This window comes from Aotus nancymaae, unplaced genomic scaffold (genome assembly GCF_030222135.1).
Source record: "Aotus nancymaae isolate 86718 unplaced genomic scaffold, 86718_ANA_hifiasm-v0.15.2.pri h1tg000011l, whole genome shotgun sequence".
NCBI lineage: Eukaryota > Metazoa > Chordata > Mammalia > Primates > Aotidae > Aotus > Aotus nancymaae.
In genome coordinates this window covers 43,049,583-43,067,271 of record NW_026988422.1, presented here as the reverse complement: position 1 = coordinate 43,067,271, position 17,689 = coordinate 43,049,583, and the positions used below count along the sequence as shown (strand labels likewise).

At 49.1% G+C, this 17,689-nt stretch overlaps 1 pseudogene; it reads right to left on the bottom strand.

Annotated features, from left to right (window-relative positions):
* Positions 1-17,689, bottom strand: part of LOC110568859 (amyloid-beta A4 precursor protein-binding family A member 2-like) — a 68,597-nt pseudogene that overhangs the window by 47,613 nt on the left and 3,295 nt on the right.

Here is a 17,689-nt window from a genome sequence, read left to right as displayed (position 1 = left end):
AAATATGCTGGGTTACCCCTGAAGCCAGCATGTCTAGGAGCCCAAGGCCCATAGTTTGCTACCTTGGTATCACTGCTGTTTATTCTGGACCCTAGGGCTCTTAGTCAGCAAGAGATAAATCCTGCCAGGATAGGGCCTTTCCTTCAAGGCAGCAGGTTCCCTTTTGGCCCAAGGTATGTCTAGGAATATAGTCTTAGAGTTAGGGCCTGGATTGGGAGCCTCACAACTCTACCCAGTGCTGTATCCTACTGTGTAAAATTCTGCCCCATAATACTTTTTAGAACTAACAGATAAATTAAACAAAGTAGAAAGATTAAAAAAACTACCACATAAAAATCAATTGCTAGAATGGCTACATCAGGGACTGAAAAAAAAAAATCATTTCCATACACTGCCATTGAAGAATCTGAAAAAGAAAGCAAGAAAACAATTTTATTGAAAATAATAAAGTATTTATAATAAATACAATCAAGGACGTAAAGACTAATACACTGAAAACTATAAAACATTGCTGATACAAATTAAAGAAGATACAAATAAATGGAAAGACAACTTTGCTCATGAATTGGAAAAGGTAATATTGTTAAGATGTCAATACAACCCAAAGTATTTATCCCTATCCAAATCCCAAAAGTTTTTTTTCCAGAAATAGAAAAAAGTATAAAAAATTCCTATGAAATTCAAGGGACCCTGAGTAGCCAAAATAATCTTGATAAAGAAGAACAAAGTTGTATGCCTCATTTTTTCTGATTTCAAATTTTACTGCAAAGCTACAATAATCACATTAGTGTGGTTCTGGCATGAAAATACACACATATACCAATGGAATATAGTAGAGACTCCAAAAATAAATCATCATATTTATAATCAATTGATTTTTGACACAGGCACTAACATTCAATGAGGAAAGGATTGGGCTTCTATAACAAAATAACTTGGACTGGGCAACTTGTAAACAACATGATTTATTGCTCACAGTTCTGGAGCCTGAAGAGTCCAAGATCGAGACACCAGCGTACTCAGTGTCTGATGAGGGCCTATTCCTCATAGATGGCACCTTCTATGTGTCATGTTCTCACATGGCAGAATGGGCAAACAGGCTTCTTAACACTTTTTTTTTTTTAAGACAGTCTCCCTCTGTCACCCAAGATGGAGGGCAGTGGTGCTAACCCAGCTCACTGCAACATCTGCCTCCCAGGTTCTAAGCAATTCTCCTGCCTTAGGCTCCAGAGAAGCTGACATTATAGGCACACATCGCCAAGCCCAGTTAATTTTGTATTTTTAGTAGAGACGTGATTTCACCATGTTGGCCAGGCTGGTCTCAAACTCCTGACCTCAGGTGATCCACCCACCTCGGCCTCCCAAAATAATGGAATTACAGGAGTGAGCCACTGCCCCCAGCCTCAGCCTCTTTTATAAAGGAACTAATCCCATTTATGAGGATGAAACTTTTATGACCTAACTAATCACCTCTCCAAGGTCCCACTTCTTAATACCATTATCAAGGGGGTTAGGGTTTAACACATAAACTTTAGGGGAACAAAAACACACAGACCAAGCAGACAGTCTTTTGAACAAAAGTGATCCTGCATAAACTGGATATCTATATGCCAAAGAAAAAGTTGGATGCTTACCTTACACCCTATACAAAAAATTAACTCAAACTGGAACAAAGAGGTAAATGCAATAGCTAACAGTCTAAAGTCTTAGAGGAAAACAGAATGGAAAGGTTCGTAATATTGGATTTGGCAAAGCTTTCTTAGATGAAACACCAAAAACACAGACAACTAAATTGAAAGTAGATAAATTACACTTATTTGAAATTTAAAACTCTTTTGCATCAAAGAATATGTTCAAAAGAGTGGAAAGGCAATCCACAGAATAAAAGAAAATATTAGCATGTCTTATGCCTGATATTTATAAATATATTCTAAGATATAGATTATGCATATTAAAGAATTATATTCTACATTCTAAGATATAGATTATGTATGTTAAAGAATTATATAGGCCGGGCGTGGTGGCTCAAGCCTGTAATCCCAGAACTTTGGGACGCCAAGGTGGGTGGATCATGAGGTCAAGAGATCGAGACCATCCTGGTCAACGTGGTGAAACCCCATCTCTACTAATACAAAAAATTAGCTGGGCATGGTGGCATGTGCCTGTAATCCCAGCTACTCAGGAGGCTGAGGCAGGATAATTGCCTGAACCCAGGAGGCGGAGGTTGCAGTGAGCCGAGATCGCGCCATTGCACTCCAGCCTGGGTAACAAGAGCGAAACTGTCTCAAAAAAGAATTATATATATATATATTTCTATTTCTAGATCCTTAAGGAATCACCACACTGTCTTCCACAATGGTTGAACTAATTTACACTCTCACCAACAGTGTAAAAGTGTTCCTATTTCTTCACATCCTCTCCAGCATCTGTTGTCTCGATTTTTTTAATGATCGCCATTCTAACTGGCGTGATATGGTAACTCAATGTGGTTTTGATTTGCATTTCTCTAATGGCCAGTGCTGAGGAGCATTTTTTCATATGTTTGCTGGCCTCATAAATGTCTTCTTTTGAAAAGTGTCTGTTCGTATCTTTCGTCCACTTTTTGATGGGGTTGTTTTTTTCTTGTATATTTGACCTAGCAATCTCAATACTGGGTATATACCCAAAGGATTATAAATCGATCTATTATAAAGACACATGCACATATATGTTCATTGCGGCCGTGTTTATGATAGCAGAGACTTGGAACCAACCCAAATGCCCATCAAAGATAGACTAGATAAAGAAAATGTGGCACATATACACCATGGAATACTATGCAGCCATAAAAAAGAATAAGTTTATGTTCTTTGCATGGACGTGGATGAAGCTGGAAACCATCATTCTCATTAGAAGAAATACCTAATGTTGGTGACGGGGAGATGGAGGCAGCAAACCACCATGGCATGTGTATACCTATGTAACAATCCTGTAAGATAAGATCTGCAGGATCCTTTTCCAAATAGTTATTCACAGATAACTGACCATCGGGCCAAGGTCCCTGGGCTTTCAGAGACCTGTCCACTATGAAATACACTCCAGGCCCCACCCCAGCCACCAGGCCACCCACCACTGGCCACATCTTTGCCACTGCCTCACTGGAACAAGTACACCCCTGAGGATTGAGGGGCTCTCCCACAGACACTGCCCCACCACGAGCAGATCCAGGGCAGTGGGGGAGATATCGAACCACTTCTAGGTGGGAGGAGGGGCATCTTCTGCCAAAAACTAGTTGCCAATCAGCCCTCAACAAGACTTTACTCCTGAGTCTGAGGGGTGAGCGTTAAGAGTGGGCGGAGCATCCACACAACATGCCTGGCAACTGGACCAATGAAGAGCTCAGCCACCATTAGAACCGCAAGGCAAAAACAAAAACAAAAACAAAAACAAAAAACAAAAAAAAGAACTGCAAGGCACGCAACCCCTCCCACCGCCTCACTTCAGCATCTGTGGGGGCTGTACCAGGACATTTCTTGCTCTTGGGTCCCTCTGCTCCCTCCCCTGAGACAGCCAGAGTCCTACCTGCTTGTGGGGCCACTTCAGCCTCTCCTCTGGGGTCCTGATCTTGGGCTTGAAGCCTCTCTGGGGGTCTCTATGGTGCTTTGCCTCGGGAGGGAGGTTCAGTGACTTGGGCCTCGTTTTGTGCCCGCTGGGGCTGCAGCTGGCCTTGCTGGGCAGGCAGGCCTCTGCAGAATCCCTGGCCTCACTGGCGCTAGTGATGCTGGTCATGCTCAGGCTCATGTTGATCTCGGTCACGATCTGGTTGATGTCCTCCTCCTCGTCCTCCAGGTCCCCATCCCCACACCTCAGGTGGTAGGGGGAGGCACTGGTGTTCCCATTGGCCTCCATGGGGTAGCAATCCTGGTAGCCCTGTTTGCTGGGACAGTAGTGGCCATCTTCTTCCTGGTTATGGGCCTCCAGGACAGAGGGCTCAAGCTCCAGGATGGGCAGGTGGCCGTCCAGGTAATCCTGGCTTCCCTCAGCCCCATGGCCCTAAGGGTGCAGGTCTGCCGAGTCCGCCCTCTGCCCACTCCTCCACCACCTCCTGGCACTCGTCGGTGTCCACATGGTGCATGCTGTGGGCTAGGTACTCCTCCCAGTTGCAGTCCATGCCCTCCAGGTAGCTGTCATTGTCAGGGCAGTAGCAGATATAGCAGGTGATGCCCACTTCTTCAGGCAGGCCCTTGTCGTAGTCCTCCTCCTCAGAGGTGTTATTCATGTAGTCGGAGCTGGAGTCCCCATCGGGGCTGTGGTAGTGGCACTCCTGCTCCTAGGGCATGAGGATCTCTGGCCACAGGGCAGCCAGCTCCTGGCCCTCGGGCACACAGCCCTCCTAGGGCAGCTCCATGTCCTTTCCTGGCCATGGGAGACAGGGCCTGGCCTCGCCCTGTGGTCCAACATGCTGCTCCCCGTGCTCTCACACTTCCGGTGGGCCATGGTGAGCACCCACACAGCCATCATCACCCAGGGGCAGCCACTGTAGGAGGAACATTGGGAAGGACAGAGTCAAAACCTCACAAAACCTGGCCACACATGGGGTCACCCACCCCCATGGCGCCTCCCACCACATTCTCCCACAGCTAAGTGAATAATGACAGCTGAAGATTTTCACTGCAGCATCTTTTAAAAAACTGGAAATGACCTAAGTCCTCGTAAATAAAAGAATGGTTAAATAAACGATGGCAGAGTTTGCATGCTGCAAGAGTTGACGGCATTTTTAAAGAGGCAGAACAACACACACTACAGTGACGGATCTTAAAGGCCTGTTTTGGAGGGAAAATGGCAAGTGAGCTACAGCGAGCGCACGTGTGTAGATCCCAGTTCCAGCTCTGTCAAGATGGCTAGAGAATACACACACATTCCCCAGCCCATACACAGACACAAAGGCACACAGAAAGAGGGAGCCCCCAATGGCTTGTCAGCCATTTCCTCTGGGGAGGGGAGGGGAAAGAGGTGGGAGCAGAGAGGCTGTGCACATTTTACTTCATTAAAGATGTATGTACTGGTTGAGTGTTTTACCAAAACGCACTGATTGTTCACCAGCATTATAATCAAACTGACCTGCATGCCTTTGAGGGTCTCTCTTCTAGCTAGGGAGATGTCAGAACTGAGACAAAATGTCCCGTGGGGAAGGGCAGACACCGAGGGAAGGAAGTGGGTCTTCCTGCACCAGCCGCTGCTCTGGGCATCAGGAAAGGTGGCAAACAGGCCAGTTTCCTCCAGGAAAGCAGCCACTGGAGCAGAGGGGCCAGCCTCCCATGCGATGCAGACATGAGCACTCCACAGGGCACAGTCAGAGACACCCGAAACACAGGAGGGGGTGCTGACCCAAGGGAGGGCAGGACCAGAGGATGTGCCGGCCAGCACAGCTGGGGTGCGCAGACGGGCAGTATTAATTTGGGAAAAACTAAATCATTTGGTTTCATTTGAGTAGTGTGAATGCAAAACGAGTAGTGTGCATACAAAGGTATGTGGCAGGGGTGTGTGGTGTGTGTGTGAGATACAGTGTGTGTGGTGTGGTAAGTAGGGAGTGTGTGCTGTGTGTGTGTATGGTGGTAGGGTGTCCTGGAGGGTGTGATGAGTGTGTGCAGTGTACTGTGTATGGTGTGTGGTATGTGGTATGTGTGATATGAATGTGATAGTGTGTAGAGTATGATATAGTGTGGAAGGGTTGAGTGTGTACGTATGCTTTATGTGCATGGTGTAGTATTTGTGGTGTGTGGTATGTATGGGGTGTAACTGTGTGGTTGTATGAGGTGTGTGTAGTATATGTGGTGTGTGTGGGATGTGTGTCATGTACATGAGGTGTGTATGGTGTGTGTATGTATGATATTGTGTGGTGTGTGTGCTATCTGTGTAGTGTGAATAAGTTGTCTGGTGGAATGTGGTGTGTTGTACAGGTGATGTAATACATATGTGGAGTGTGGTGTGCTGTGTATGCAGTATTTATGAAGTGTCTGTGTGTGTGTGTGGCATGTATGGAGTGTGTGGTGTGTATGAAACATATATGGTGTGTATATGGTATTATGTGGTGAGTGTGGTATGTGTGTTGTGTGTATATAAGGTGTGTGTAGTGTGTATGGGGTATATGTGTGGTGTGTGGTACGTGTGAAGAGTGCATAATGTGTATGAAGTGTGTGTGTAATGTTTGTGAGGTGGACATGATATGTGTGTGGTGTATAAGGGGTGTGTGTGGTGTCTGTGATGTGGGTTTAATATGTGTGTGGTGTGTGGTGTCTGGTGTATATGGGTTAAGTGTGTGATGTGTGTGAGGTATGTATACCATGTGGGCATGGTATATACGTGGTGTGTGTGAGGGTTATATGCATGTGGTATGTATGGGGTATGTGTGTGGTAAGTGTGGTGTATATGGGTTCAATATGTGCAGTGTGTAAGGTGGGCATGGTGTATATGTGGTGTGCAGTGTGTGGTGTGTGTGAGGTGGGTATAATATGTGTGTGGTGTTTGTGGTGTATATGGGTTAAGTGCATGGTGTGTATGAGGTGGGCATGGTATATATGCAGTGTGTGTGAGGTGGTTATAATATGCATGTGGTGTGTATGGGGTATGTGTGTGAGGTGGGTATGATATATGTGTTGTGTATGGTGGGTATGATACGTGTGTGGTGTGTGTGAGGTGGGTATGATATGTGTGTGGTGTGTGTGAGGTGGGCATGGCATATATATGATGTGTGATGTGTGAGGTGGGTATATATGTGTGGTGTCTGTGTGGTGTATATGTGGTGTGTGCGGTATGTATGTGGTGTGTATGTAGTGTATATGAGTTAAGTCTGTGGTGTGTGAGAGGTGGGTATGATATGTGTGTAGTGTATGTGAGGTGGGTATGACATGGGTGTGGTGTGTGTGTTGCATATATGGGTTAAGTGTGTGGTGTGTGTGAGGTGGGTATGATGTGTGTGTGCAGTGTGTGTGCTATATATGGTTAAGTGTGTGGTGTATGTGAGGTGGGCATGGTATATATGTGGTGTGTGAAGTAGGTATGTGTGTTGTGTGTGGCGTGTATGGGGTATGTGTGTGAGGTGGGAATGATGTGTGTGGTGTATATGGGTTAAATGTGTGGTGTGTGTGAGGTGGGCACGGTATATATGTGGTGTGTGAGGTGTGTATGTGTGTTGTGTGTGGCATGTATGGGGTATGTGTGTGAGGTGGGTATGATGTGTAAGTGGTATGTGTGTGAGGTGGGAATGACACGTGTGTGGTGTATATGGGTTACATGGGGTGTGAGAGGTGGGCATGGTTTATAAGTGTTATGTAGTGTGCGAGATGTGTGTATGATATGTGTGTTGTGTGTGGTGTGTATGGGGTATATGTGTGGTGTGTATGAGGTGGATATATGTTCCTGGTCTGTGAGGTGGGTATGATATGTGTATGGTGTGTGTGAGGTGGTTATAGTATGTGTGTGGCATATGTGCTGTATCCGTACAAATTCAATGTGCGGGGTGTGTGAGGTGGGCATGGTGTATAATGTAGTGTATGGTGTGTGAGGTGGGTATATGTGTGTTGTGTATGGTGTGTATGGGGTATAGGTATGGTATCTGTGAGGTGGGCATGGTATGTGTGTGGTGTGTGTGAGCTGGGCATCATATATGTGTAGTGTGTGGTGTGTGAGGTGGGTAGATATGTTTGTTGTGTGTGCTGTGTATGGGGTATGTGTGTGGTGTGTGTGAGGTGGGCATGGTATGTGTGTGGTACGTGTACGTATGCGCACACATGCATACCTGTGCACTGCAGATGACAGGCAGGCCGGCAGCCCGGGACACACAGCGGTGACCAGCTCAGCCAAGGCAGAGCTCTGGGCAGGAGTGGCCAGGCACCTGGCAGCTCAGGATCTTGGATGCACTAAGAGCCTAGGAGGAGAGATCAAGCTGTGTCACCATCTCCACCCAAGTTCATCACTAACATGAACCTATAAGCTGCACTGAAACTGTTCCACTTCTGATTAAAACCAGAAACACTCCAGATGGGCTCAGCACAGCCAAGGGGGGACTGTCCTACAAGGCCACAGTGTAGGGGTGGGCGAACGAATCATGGAAGCAGCTACCTTTTGTTTTTTCAAATGTGAAACATTTCTGAAAGGCTTAAGCAACACGTATTTAATTTAAAAGCTCAATTGAGATGAAGAAAGAAAAAGAATACATGCTCAGCTCCAGAGACATGCAAATGAGATTGGTGGACAGAGGGAAGATCATTCATTACTTCCATGATCCCTGAATAGCGCAGTGGGTCTGAGCATCTTACCTCCACCAAGCCGGCCAGCAGGTAAGCCAGCTGCCACCTCGTCCCGTGCAAACCACAGGCACCATCCCCAAAAGCAGGCAAATGCCTATCTCATTTGTTCAGGGATGGCAAAATGGTCCAGGGTTGGTAGCCGTGTTTTCTTCCCAGCAAGACCTAACTGCTGTCATCTTTCTCTGGGACCCAGCCTCCGTGAATAGAGTAGAAAAGCAGCCAGCAGAACCCACACTGTTCTGCCCACAGGCTCCTCCCTACAGACCACACCTCAGTGCAACACAGTTTCCAAATCCAAGATGCAGAATCTATGAACAGAAAACCTGCTCCAGAAGGCACTTACAGGAAGTGTACATTAAAATCACATCTTTTTATGTTCTTTTTTTCTAACATAATCAGTATTTCTTACTGTAAATACTAAAAGATGTTTACCATTTATAACCAGAAATACTGTTTCTCATAAAATAACCATAAAATGTAAATTATTCAGTGATCCATCTTTCTGAAAAAGAGTAACACTATATGAAATTGAGGTATTGCCCCTAAAACCAAGATGATGGGCTCTGAAACTCTAAATATTTGAATGTTTAACTAATTTCATATCAAGCGCCTTTAATAAAACGATGTCAAGCAGACACACTATTAGAACTATTTGAAAATCAAATTTCAAACTGACACAGCTGTATCAAAAAAAAAATGAAAAGAGAAAAATCGCTTCATTGCTTTTTAGAATTTTCAAACATGACGTTAAACCCAGCCACAGTTCTGATGTCTAGGAAAGCAACTGCTGTGGTACAAAAGGATGAGGGTTAAAAGAGATCGGTGGGAGCTCTCTTTCCCAACTAACCCAGGCAGTGTGAGTGCAGGCTTTCAGCACAGCCCAGGGTTCCCGGGATTGAAAAGTCCATCAACCCCTCCATGGGTGGGAAAGGCTGGGATCTTCACTCCTATGACACAAGACCTTGAAGGTTGCTGAAAAATGCTAGTCCCATCTGACTAGGGCTGCATTTTCATTTATTGCACACCATTAAGGTTGGTGTTTTGTTTTGTTTTGTTTTTCTGAGACAGAATCTTGCTCTGTCCCCCAGGCTGGAGAGCAGTGTGGCAATCTCAGATCACTGCAAACTCTGCCTCCTATGTTCAATCAATTCTCCTGCCTCAGCCTCCCAAGTAGCTGGGATTACAGGTCCATGCCACCAAGCCCAGCTAATTTTTGTATTTTTTTTTTAAGTAAAGATGGGGTTTCACCATGTTGGCCAGTCTGGTCTTGAACTCCTGACCTCAAGTGATCCACCTGCCTCAGCCTCCCAAAGTGCTGGGATTACAGGCACGGACCACCACACCTGGCTACCATTAGATTTTGGCAGGAATCTTTGTGCTAGATGCCATTATCCCACCAATCACTGAGCACTTCTCATTTCCTGCCCCTGGTGCTGCTGGATACTTTAGGGCAAGCTGCCGTCCCTGCCCACCCACGAGGACAGAAACCTCCAAATCTGCCTTGCCAGGTAAACTGACCAGTGTGTCTGACAGATGGTGAGTCCTTTGCTGTACATGGCCCTCAAAAAAATGAGATAATTCTTTCACTTACACCAAAGTAAGCAAATGCTGCAAGAGCTTATAATGAAACATCACATTCCCCAATCTGGACTTAACAACTCCGCTGGTCAACCTTGTCATTATTTCTGATTTTAATTCTACTGGTGGCTATTTTCCACCTCTCTAAATATTTTTAAAACTCTCTTTCTGGGTATCACTTTCGGATATTTATTGGCATCTCAGTATGAGAGGTGAGCTTGGCAGGCCATGAACTCCCAGGCTCTGGTGCAAGTAACCAGATGATCGCACCAGCTACTGCAGTCACAGTCACACAGAGGGGCTTTCCATTCTTAGCGAACCTGGGGTCAAAGAGATCCTTCCAAGAGCTCTCACCTAACTCTGGGAACACGGAAGCATCCACCAGAAGGCCGGTGGTCACAAAGCCTTCAAGATGGATACAGGCTCTTTTCTTCACTTATAAAGCACTGGATAGGCTGGCACTAACATGGCATGTCACTGCTGCACTTTGAGGGCAGGAACTGGCTCCTGCTCAGGTTTGCATCCTCTGCTTTCAGCATGGGCCGTTCTGCTCCATGCAGGATGAGCAGGTAGCTTCAGGCTGTCCACCCAACCCTCACAAAGGGTGGAGGTGCAGAGAGCATGAGCAGCCAAGACGAAGTCCTCACAGGTTTCTTTGATTCTTTCTACTATGTGAGATAGTCTCGATGCCTGAGGGATGAACAGCAAAGAAAACGTCCTCTATCCATACAATGGGGACAGTAAACAGCCCTAAGAAGGAAGGAAATTCTGTTGCATACTACAACACAGATAGGGCTTGAAGACATCATGAAAAGTGAAAGAAAGCCAGTTGCAAAAAGACATATGACTGTATGATTCCACTCAGATGTGGCACCTAGAGTCGTCAAACTCACAGAGACAGAAAGTAGAGGCCGGGCATGGTGGCTCATGCCTGTAATCCCAGCACTTTGGGAGGCCGAGGCAGGTAGATTGCCTGAGGTCAGGAGTTCAAGACTAGCCTGACCAACATGATGAAACCCCATCTCTACTAAAAATACAAAAAATTAGCCCAGTGTGGTGGCAGGCACCTGTAATCCCAGTTACTCGGGAGGCTGAGGCAGGAGAATCACTTGAACCCGGGAGCCAGAGGTTGCGGTAAGCTGAGATCACACCGTTGCACTCCAGCCTGGGCAACAAGAGCGAGACTCCACCTCAAAAAAACATAAAGACAGACAGTAGAATGGTGGCTGCCGGGGGTTGTGGGGAGATGGAAGGAAGAGCTTCACCTCCTTCCAGCGTCCCGTCCACCCCACCTCTACTGCTCACACACACTCACATGCCATGGGACTCAGCCTGCAGCTTCTCCCAGCCCAGGAGCCCAGGAGCCGGACAGTGGGGAGAGGCACAGACCTCCCTTCCTAACAAATGAGAGGGAAGACTCAGTGCCCCATCACTAGTGCCATCACCCAGTCCCTGCTCAGCCCTGGAGCACACTCCAAGGGCCCCCCTGCCAGTGCTGCTAGCACCCACCGAGGGAGGGCTGCCGGCCCACAGCCACAAACTCCAGCTTTATCCACTCATGCCCTGGACACTGCCCGGAGCCCCAGCAGGTTCCATGTCCATGTCACCCCAGCCCTCCTGCCCAAGAGGTCCTAAGTTCTGGAGACCCTCTCCAGCCCAGGCTGCAGGTGAAGGCAGTCCCCAAGGTCACCTAGGAGTGAGTGCAGAGGGAAGGGCATCCTGGACGCTTCAGACTGGGAAACACAGATTCTATCTCCTACATAGTGGCCACACCTCCTGGGAGAGGAGAAACCCCTGCCTCATCTCACTGGAGAGACCCTGACCCAGAGACCTGAGAAAAAGCCACCTGCAGGGTCCCAGCACCTACCAAGCTGCACCTTAGGAAAACCTGTTCTGCTTCAACCTGCAAAGCTCTCAGGTAGGTCCTAATTTCTAAAACCTCTGTCCTTTCTCAAAGAGGTCGGAAAATAGAAAAACAAAAAACAAAACAACAACAACAACAAGAGGCACAGGAGGTTGAAGAGGCCAAAAGCAGTTTAGCTCCCCCCCCCAAAAACAGTGCCAAACACCTGATACGGAGTTTGGGGTGCTTGACCCTCCACACGCCCATTTAGGAGCTGACTGTGATCAACCAAGATTTAAGTCTGGTCCCTGCCAGGTGTTATCTAAACAGATCTGAAAAAATAAGCCTTCCTCCTCCCCGTAAATACTAAGTTAACACTGGCAGGCCCCTCTAAGGCTCTGCTCTCCACTAGGGTCCCTCAGGGCAGGCCCCTCGCAGGTGTCCTCACCCTCATTGCAGGTGTCCTCCCTCCTCATCCGGCCATGAAAAAAATTCGCGCAGGCCTGGGCACACGGAGGCCCACTGCCCGGTCCGTAGAGCCCTGCTTGGGGACCGGGAGCCTCAGTGCTCTTCTTCACCATCTGGGGCCAGACCTCCCGCCAGCAGCCTTGCCAGGCAGTGCCTAACGTGGGGAAGGGGCGCGGCCTCGGAGCAGGTCCCCGCCGCGCCCCCAATCCGAAGCCTGCAGCCCAGGAGCAATGGGTTGTTTAATTGAGAAGTTTTTCCCTCTAGGCCTTATTATAAAGGGAAAGGGAAGGGCGTGAAGATCCGGGCTCGAATTCCCCGGGGGCAGCGAACCCATAGGCGACCCCAACCCAGTTGCCGCCCCGGCACCAGGACTTCATGCAGGCGCCAAGCGGGGCCACGGAATGCACCAGCGGTCCGGCCAGTCTGGCAGGCCCCGACAGAGCGCCCGAGCACCCCTAGACAGTGCCTCTAGCCGGCGCCCGGTGGCCCTTTGCTGCGGTACCCCCTGCCCAGGATGCGAGAGCCGACTCCTGGTCCCCGCTGCACCCGCCCGCCGGTCGTGGGAGGGGGAAGGGGCCGCCCGAGAGGAGTGGGGCCGCCGGGCTGCACCCCTAGATCCCAGCAATAGCCGCCCCGCAGCCCCGGGGCCCCGCCGAGTCCGGAGCGCAAGGCTCGGAGCGCTCTGGCCGCAGGTTCCGCGCCACCCCCGTCTCCTCTGGGTACGCACCCGTCTACCCCGCGGGTAGAGCCAGCAATTCAGGCAGCCCGGACCCTCCAGCTTACCTGGACAGGGCCCTGGCTGTTCCAGTGCGCTGCCTAAGACGCCCGCCGACGCTCGCTCAGTCCGGGAAGCCCAGCTCCTGACGAACCCGCGCGGAGCCACACACCACAACTAATAACGGCCCAGCCTAGCAACTGCTAACGAGCCCCCAAGCTACCGGTCGGCCCGCGCGCCCACCACAACTAATAACGGCCCAGCCTAGCAACTGCTAACGAGCCCCCAAGCTACCGGTCGGCCCGCGCGCCCACCACAACTAATAACGGCCCAGCCTAGCAACTGCTAACGAGCCCCCAAGCTACCGGTCGGCCCGCGCGCCCACCACAACTAATAACGGCCCAGCCTAGCAACTGCTAACGAGTCCCCAAGCTACCGGTCGGCCCGCGCGCCCGGGAAGCGGAGTACGGCAAGCCCGCAGGGCCGCCTCTACCGGGCGCACGCGCACTCACCTGCGGCCCCAGACCCACAGCCCCAGACCCACAGCCCCGTCCCCGCTGCTTCCCCTCACCAGAGGCGCTCATTCGCCTCTTGGATCATTGGAGCGGGAAAAGCTTCCCAGCGACAATGAGCGATGGGAAGAGAGGGAAGATAAAGCTGCGACCGCGCCGGGTGTGCGGGAGGTCCTGCGCCCACTGGCCCTGGCGCTGGGACAGTCGGCAGAGCGGGCGGGTGCACCTGGGACCGGTCCCCGAGCTGGTCTCCGGAACCAGGGTTGGAGCCCCGACGATGGAAGGCGTGGCGCCCCGAATGCCCCCGCCTGTAGTCCAGCACTTCTGGAGGCCAATCCCAGCACTGTGGGTAACACATTAAATGGGTTAACAAAACCGCGGGGCGCGATGGCTCATGCCTGTAATCCCAGCACTTTGGGAGGCCGAAGCGGGCAGATCACAAGGTCAAGTACCGAGACCATCCTGGCCAACACAATGAAAACCTGTCTCTATTAAAATACAAAAATTAGCTGGGCGTGGTGGCGGGCACCTGTAGTCCCAGCTGCTCAGGAGGCTGAGGCAGGAGAACTCCTTGAACCTGGGAGGCAGAGGTTGGCAGTGAGCAGAGATTGCGCCACTGCACTCCAGCCTGGCGCCTAGCGACAGACTCAGACTGTTTCTCAAAAAAAATAAAAATAAAAATAAAAAAAATAAAGAAGTAGGGCCGGGCGGGGGGCGGTGGCTCATGCCAGGCGTGGTTGCAGGTGCCTGTAGTCCCAGCTACTGGGGAGGCTGAGGCAGGAGAATTGCTTGAACCTGGAGGCTGAGGTTGCAGTGAGCCAAGATCTCGCCATTGCACTCCAGGCCAGGTGAAAGACTGAGACTCCGTCTCAAAAAAACAAACAAAAAAACAGATGAGACACAAACTCTAACTGCAGACCTTATCAGTATTAAAAAGATAAATGAGGCCAGGCAAGGTGGCTCATGCCTGTAATCCCAGCACTTTGAGAGGCCTATGAGGGCGGATCACGAGGTCCAGAGATTGAGACCATCCTGGCCAACATGGTGAAAAACCCCATCTCTACTAAAAACAAAAAATTAGCTGGCCGTGGTGGTGCGCGCCTGTAGTCCCTGCTACTCAGCGGGAGGCTGAGGCAGCAGAATCGCTTGAACCTGGGAGGCGGAGGTGGCAATGAGCCAAGATTGTACCACTGCACTCCAGCTTGGCAACAGAATGAGACTCCATCTCCAAAAAAAAAAAAAAAAAAAAGATAAATAAATATTAGAACAACTTTGAAATTTGAGATAAAATGAACAAATTCATGCAGCAAACATGGCTTAGCAAAATGAAGTGATATATATGTAATTGGACCTGTAATTAAAAACCTTATAAAGAAAACTACAGTCTCACATGGCTTAATAAGTGAATTCTTTCCAAATACTTAAGGAAGAAATAGCACACATCTTACATGAACTATGTCAGAAATAGGAGAAGAAACAATTTCCAAATTGTTTAACCAGCATAGCCTTAATATTTCATACTGAAACCTAACATGACATCACCAGAAAGGAAACTTACACTCCACTTCCTCTTGTGAACGTAAGTACAAAATTACCAAATGAACTATGAGCAAACCCAATTAAACCACATATAAAATGGGGTCAATCATACATCATAAGCAAGGTGACTGAATTACAGAAATGCAATGTTAGTTAACATTCAAAAGCCAATCACTGTAAGCTACCTTATCAACATAAAAAGATAAGAAACAAATGCTCAATCCACAAAGAAAAAAGCAACTGATAAATTTCAGTTCACAAATTTGAAAACTGAGCTAAGAGAGGAAGCAACATGCCTAGTTAAACACTCCTGCAGTTGAGAATAGTGACACAACTTATTTGCAGCCAAAAGATAAAAATTGAAGTATAATCTTAAAACTTTTGAGAAATCTGTTTTTCATCTAAAAAGAGACAGCAATCGGCCTTTCAACCTTCCCTCTTTCCCTCCCAGGAAGGCAATCCAAGGCCTGGAAAAACAGCAGCCACGTTGTAACCACAAGAACAAAAGCTACAGGGCTAAGGAAGTACCAGGAAACTGACAAGAGCCTTGCACTGCCTTCCTCTGAACATTTCTTCTGTTTGTTTTTGAGACACAGTCTCGCTCTGGGCTCAGGCTGGAGTGCAGTTGTGTGATCTTGGCTCACTGCAACCTCCACCTCCCAGGTTAAAGCATTTATCCTGCCTCAGCCTCCAGAGTAGCTGGGACTACAGGCATGTGCCACCACGCCTGGCTAATTTTTTATATTTTTAGTAGAGATGGGGTTTCACCATGTTAGTCAGGATGGTCTTGATCTCCTGACTGTGTGATCCGCCTACCTCCGCCTCCCAAAGTGCTGGGATTACAGGCATGAGCCACCGTGCCTGGCCTCCTCTGCACAAAATGAACCTATTACTTCATTTTTGCCCACTGCCAATTGTAAGGCCGGCTGCCTCGCTGAAGAGCCAAATGGACACACTTATCTCTCTGTGCAGGCTCCCCACACCTGCTCCTATCTGGTTTCTCCATGCAGGCTCCACACGCCCACTCCTGCATTCCTCACTCAACCCTTTCAAAATTTAAAAAGGCCGTGGAAGATTTGTCCAATGGCAGTTTAACATTAACCTCCCCAGCCAGTCAGCCTACCAATGAAACTGTCTGCTCTTTGTTTCCCTAACAATCAATCAAATCTTCTTACCAATGAAATTGTCTGCTCTTTGTTTCCCAATGACCAATCAACTACCTCCACTTCTTATAAAACCCCACGCCCTGAGAAGCCCATTGCGACTTCTCTGGCCCCTTCCCAGACCACAGAACCTCGCCCGGGAGCTGAATAAATTGGATTCTCATTTTTTTACACTGGCCTCAGTTTCCTCATTTTAACTCCGCAATATACCTTACACCAATCACGTCAGGTCTCCATAGGCAAGCCTGGAGCATGAAAGTCTGAAGTCCTGTCTGCCTCGGCTGATTGCCTCCCATCCCGCACCTGTGTTCACCATTGTCCCTGATCACCCAGCAGAGCTTCCCCGCACAAGCCCCTCACCCAACCCTGCCATCTTAACTGTTCTTATGATAATGTGAATACCTCTCACCCATCCTGTCATCTTAACTGCTCTTCTGCCTCACCCCCACCTGCCATTGTAACTAAACTTGTGGTCATGTATACTCCTTGCCCCTACCCCCACCACTGTAACAGATCTTACTCTGCAACACCCCCACCCCCGAAAAAACTACCCCAACCTATAAAGCCAATTCCCACCTTATCCCCTTTGCCTTTCTTGGATTCAGCCCACTTGCACCCCAGCGAGAAACAGCCTTGTTGCCCACACAAAGCCCCTTTGGAAGATCTCTTTATTAAATGCATTTAATATTCGGTACTATTGGACGCGAATAACGTCACCTCCCTCCACCTCTTAGAGCATCGCACTTCCCTAACCTAGAAACAACCTCCAGCCTTATTGCCAGGGAGGTGGATTTGAGAGCTGTTTTCCCGCCTCCTCCTTTGGCTGCCTTGTGAATCCATCTTTTTACTTTTGCAAAACCGTGTCACAATGATGGACTTGCTGTGCACAGGCAGAATGGACCTAGACTTGGCCAGTGACACTGCGGACGGCCATGGCTGCCTCCAGACAGCAACGGCTGCCTCTTTCCTTCTGCCTTCCAAGTCACACATAAAGGCCCCTTTTGGCCAACTCTTCCTCTGGGAAGCCCCTCCTCAAGGGGCACCAGAACTGATGGGGAAGGCAGAGAGGAAGCTCAGGATGGGGGCGAAAAGCCAGGAATGTGGAGGCTGACTTCTGCTCAGCTTTTTTCCCTTGCTTACAGAGACTAGAGCCCAGGGCATCAGCCACAGGCCTCGGGATAAACCTTGGGCCAAGGAAAACAGCTGGATGAAACCTTGGAGACCATGAGATCCACCTTCTCACTCTGCAGACTGGGAAATTGGGCTCTGACTCCTACTGTGATTGTGGCAGGTCCTAGGCCACTAACTCTGTCCTCTGTGGCCAGCACCACTGCAGCCTGGGCCTCAGCTGGTGGAGCAAACCGGGCTCACCCATTGCCAAGCAACTGCAAAAAGGGCACACAGCAGTCGTGGGCAGAGTCCCAGGCCAGGACGTCAGCCTGTCTGGCCTGTGGACAATTGCTCAGCCTGCAGCTGGGGCATGGCTAGGGCAGACATGGGGCCGGGTACAGAGCAGGGAGGGTGCCTGCCCATCTCCACAGCCATCTTCCTCCTGGGCACACTCAACAAAAGGCACTCCTTAA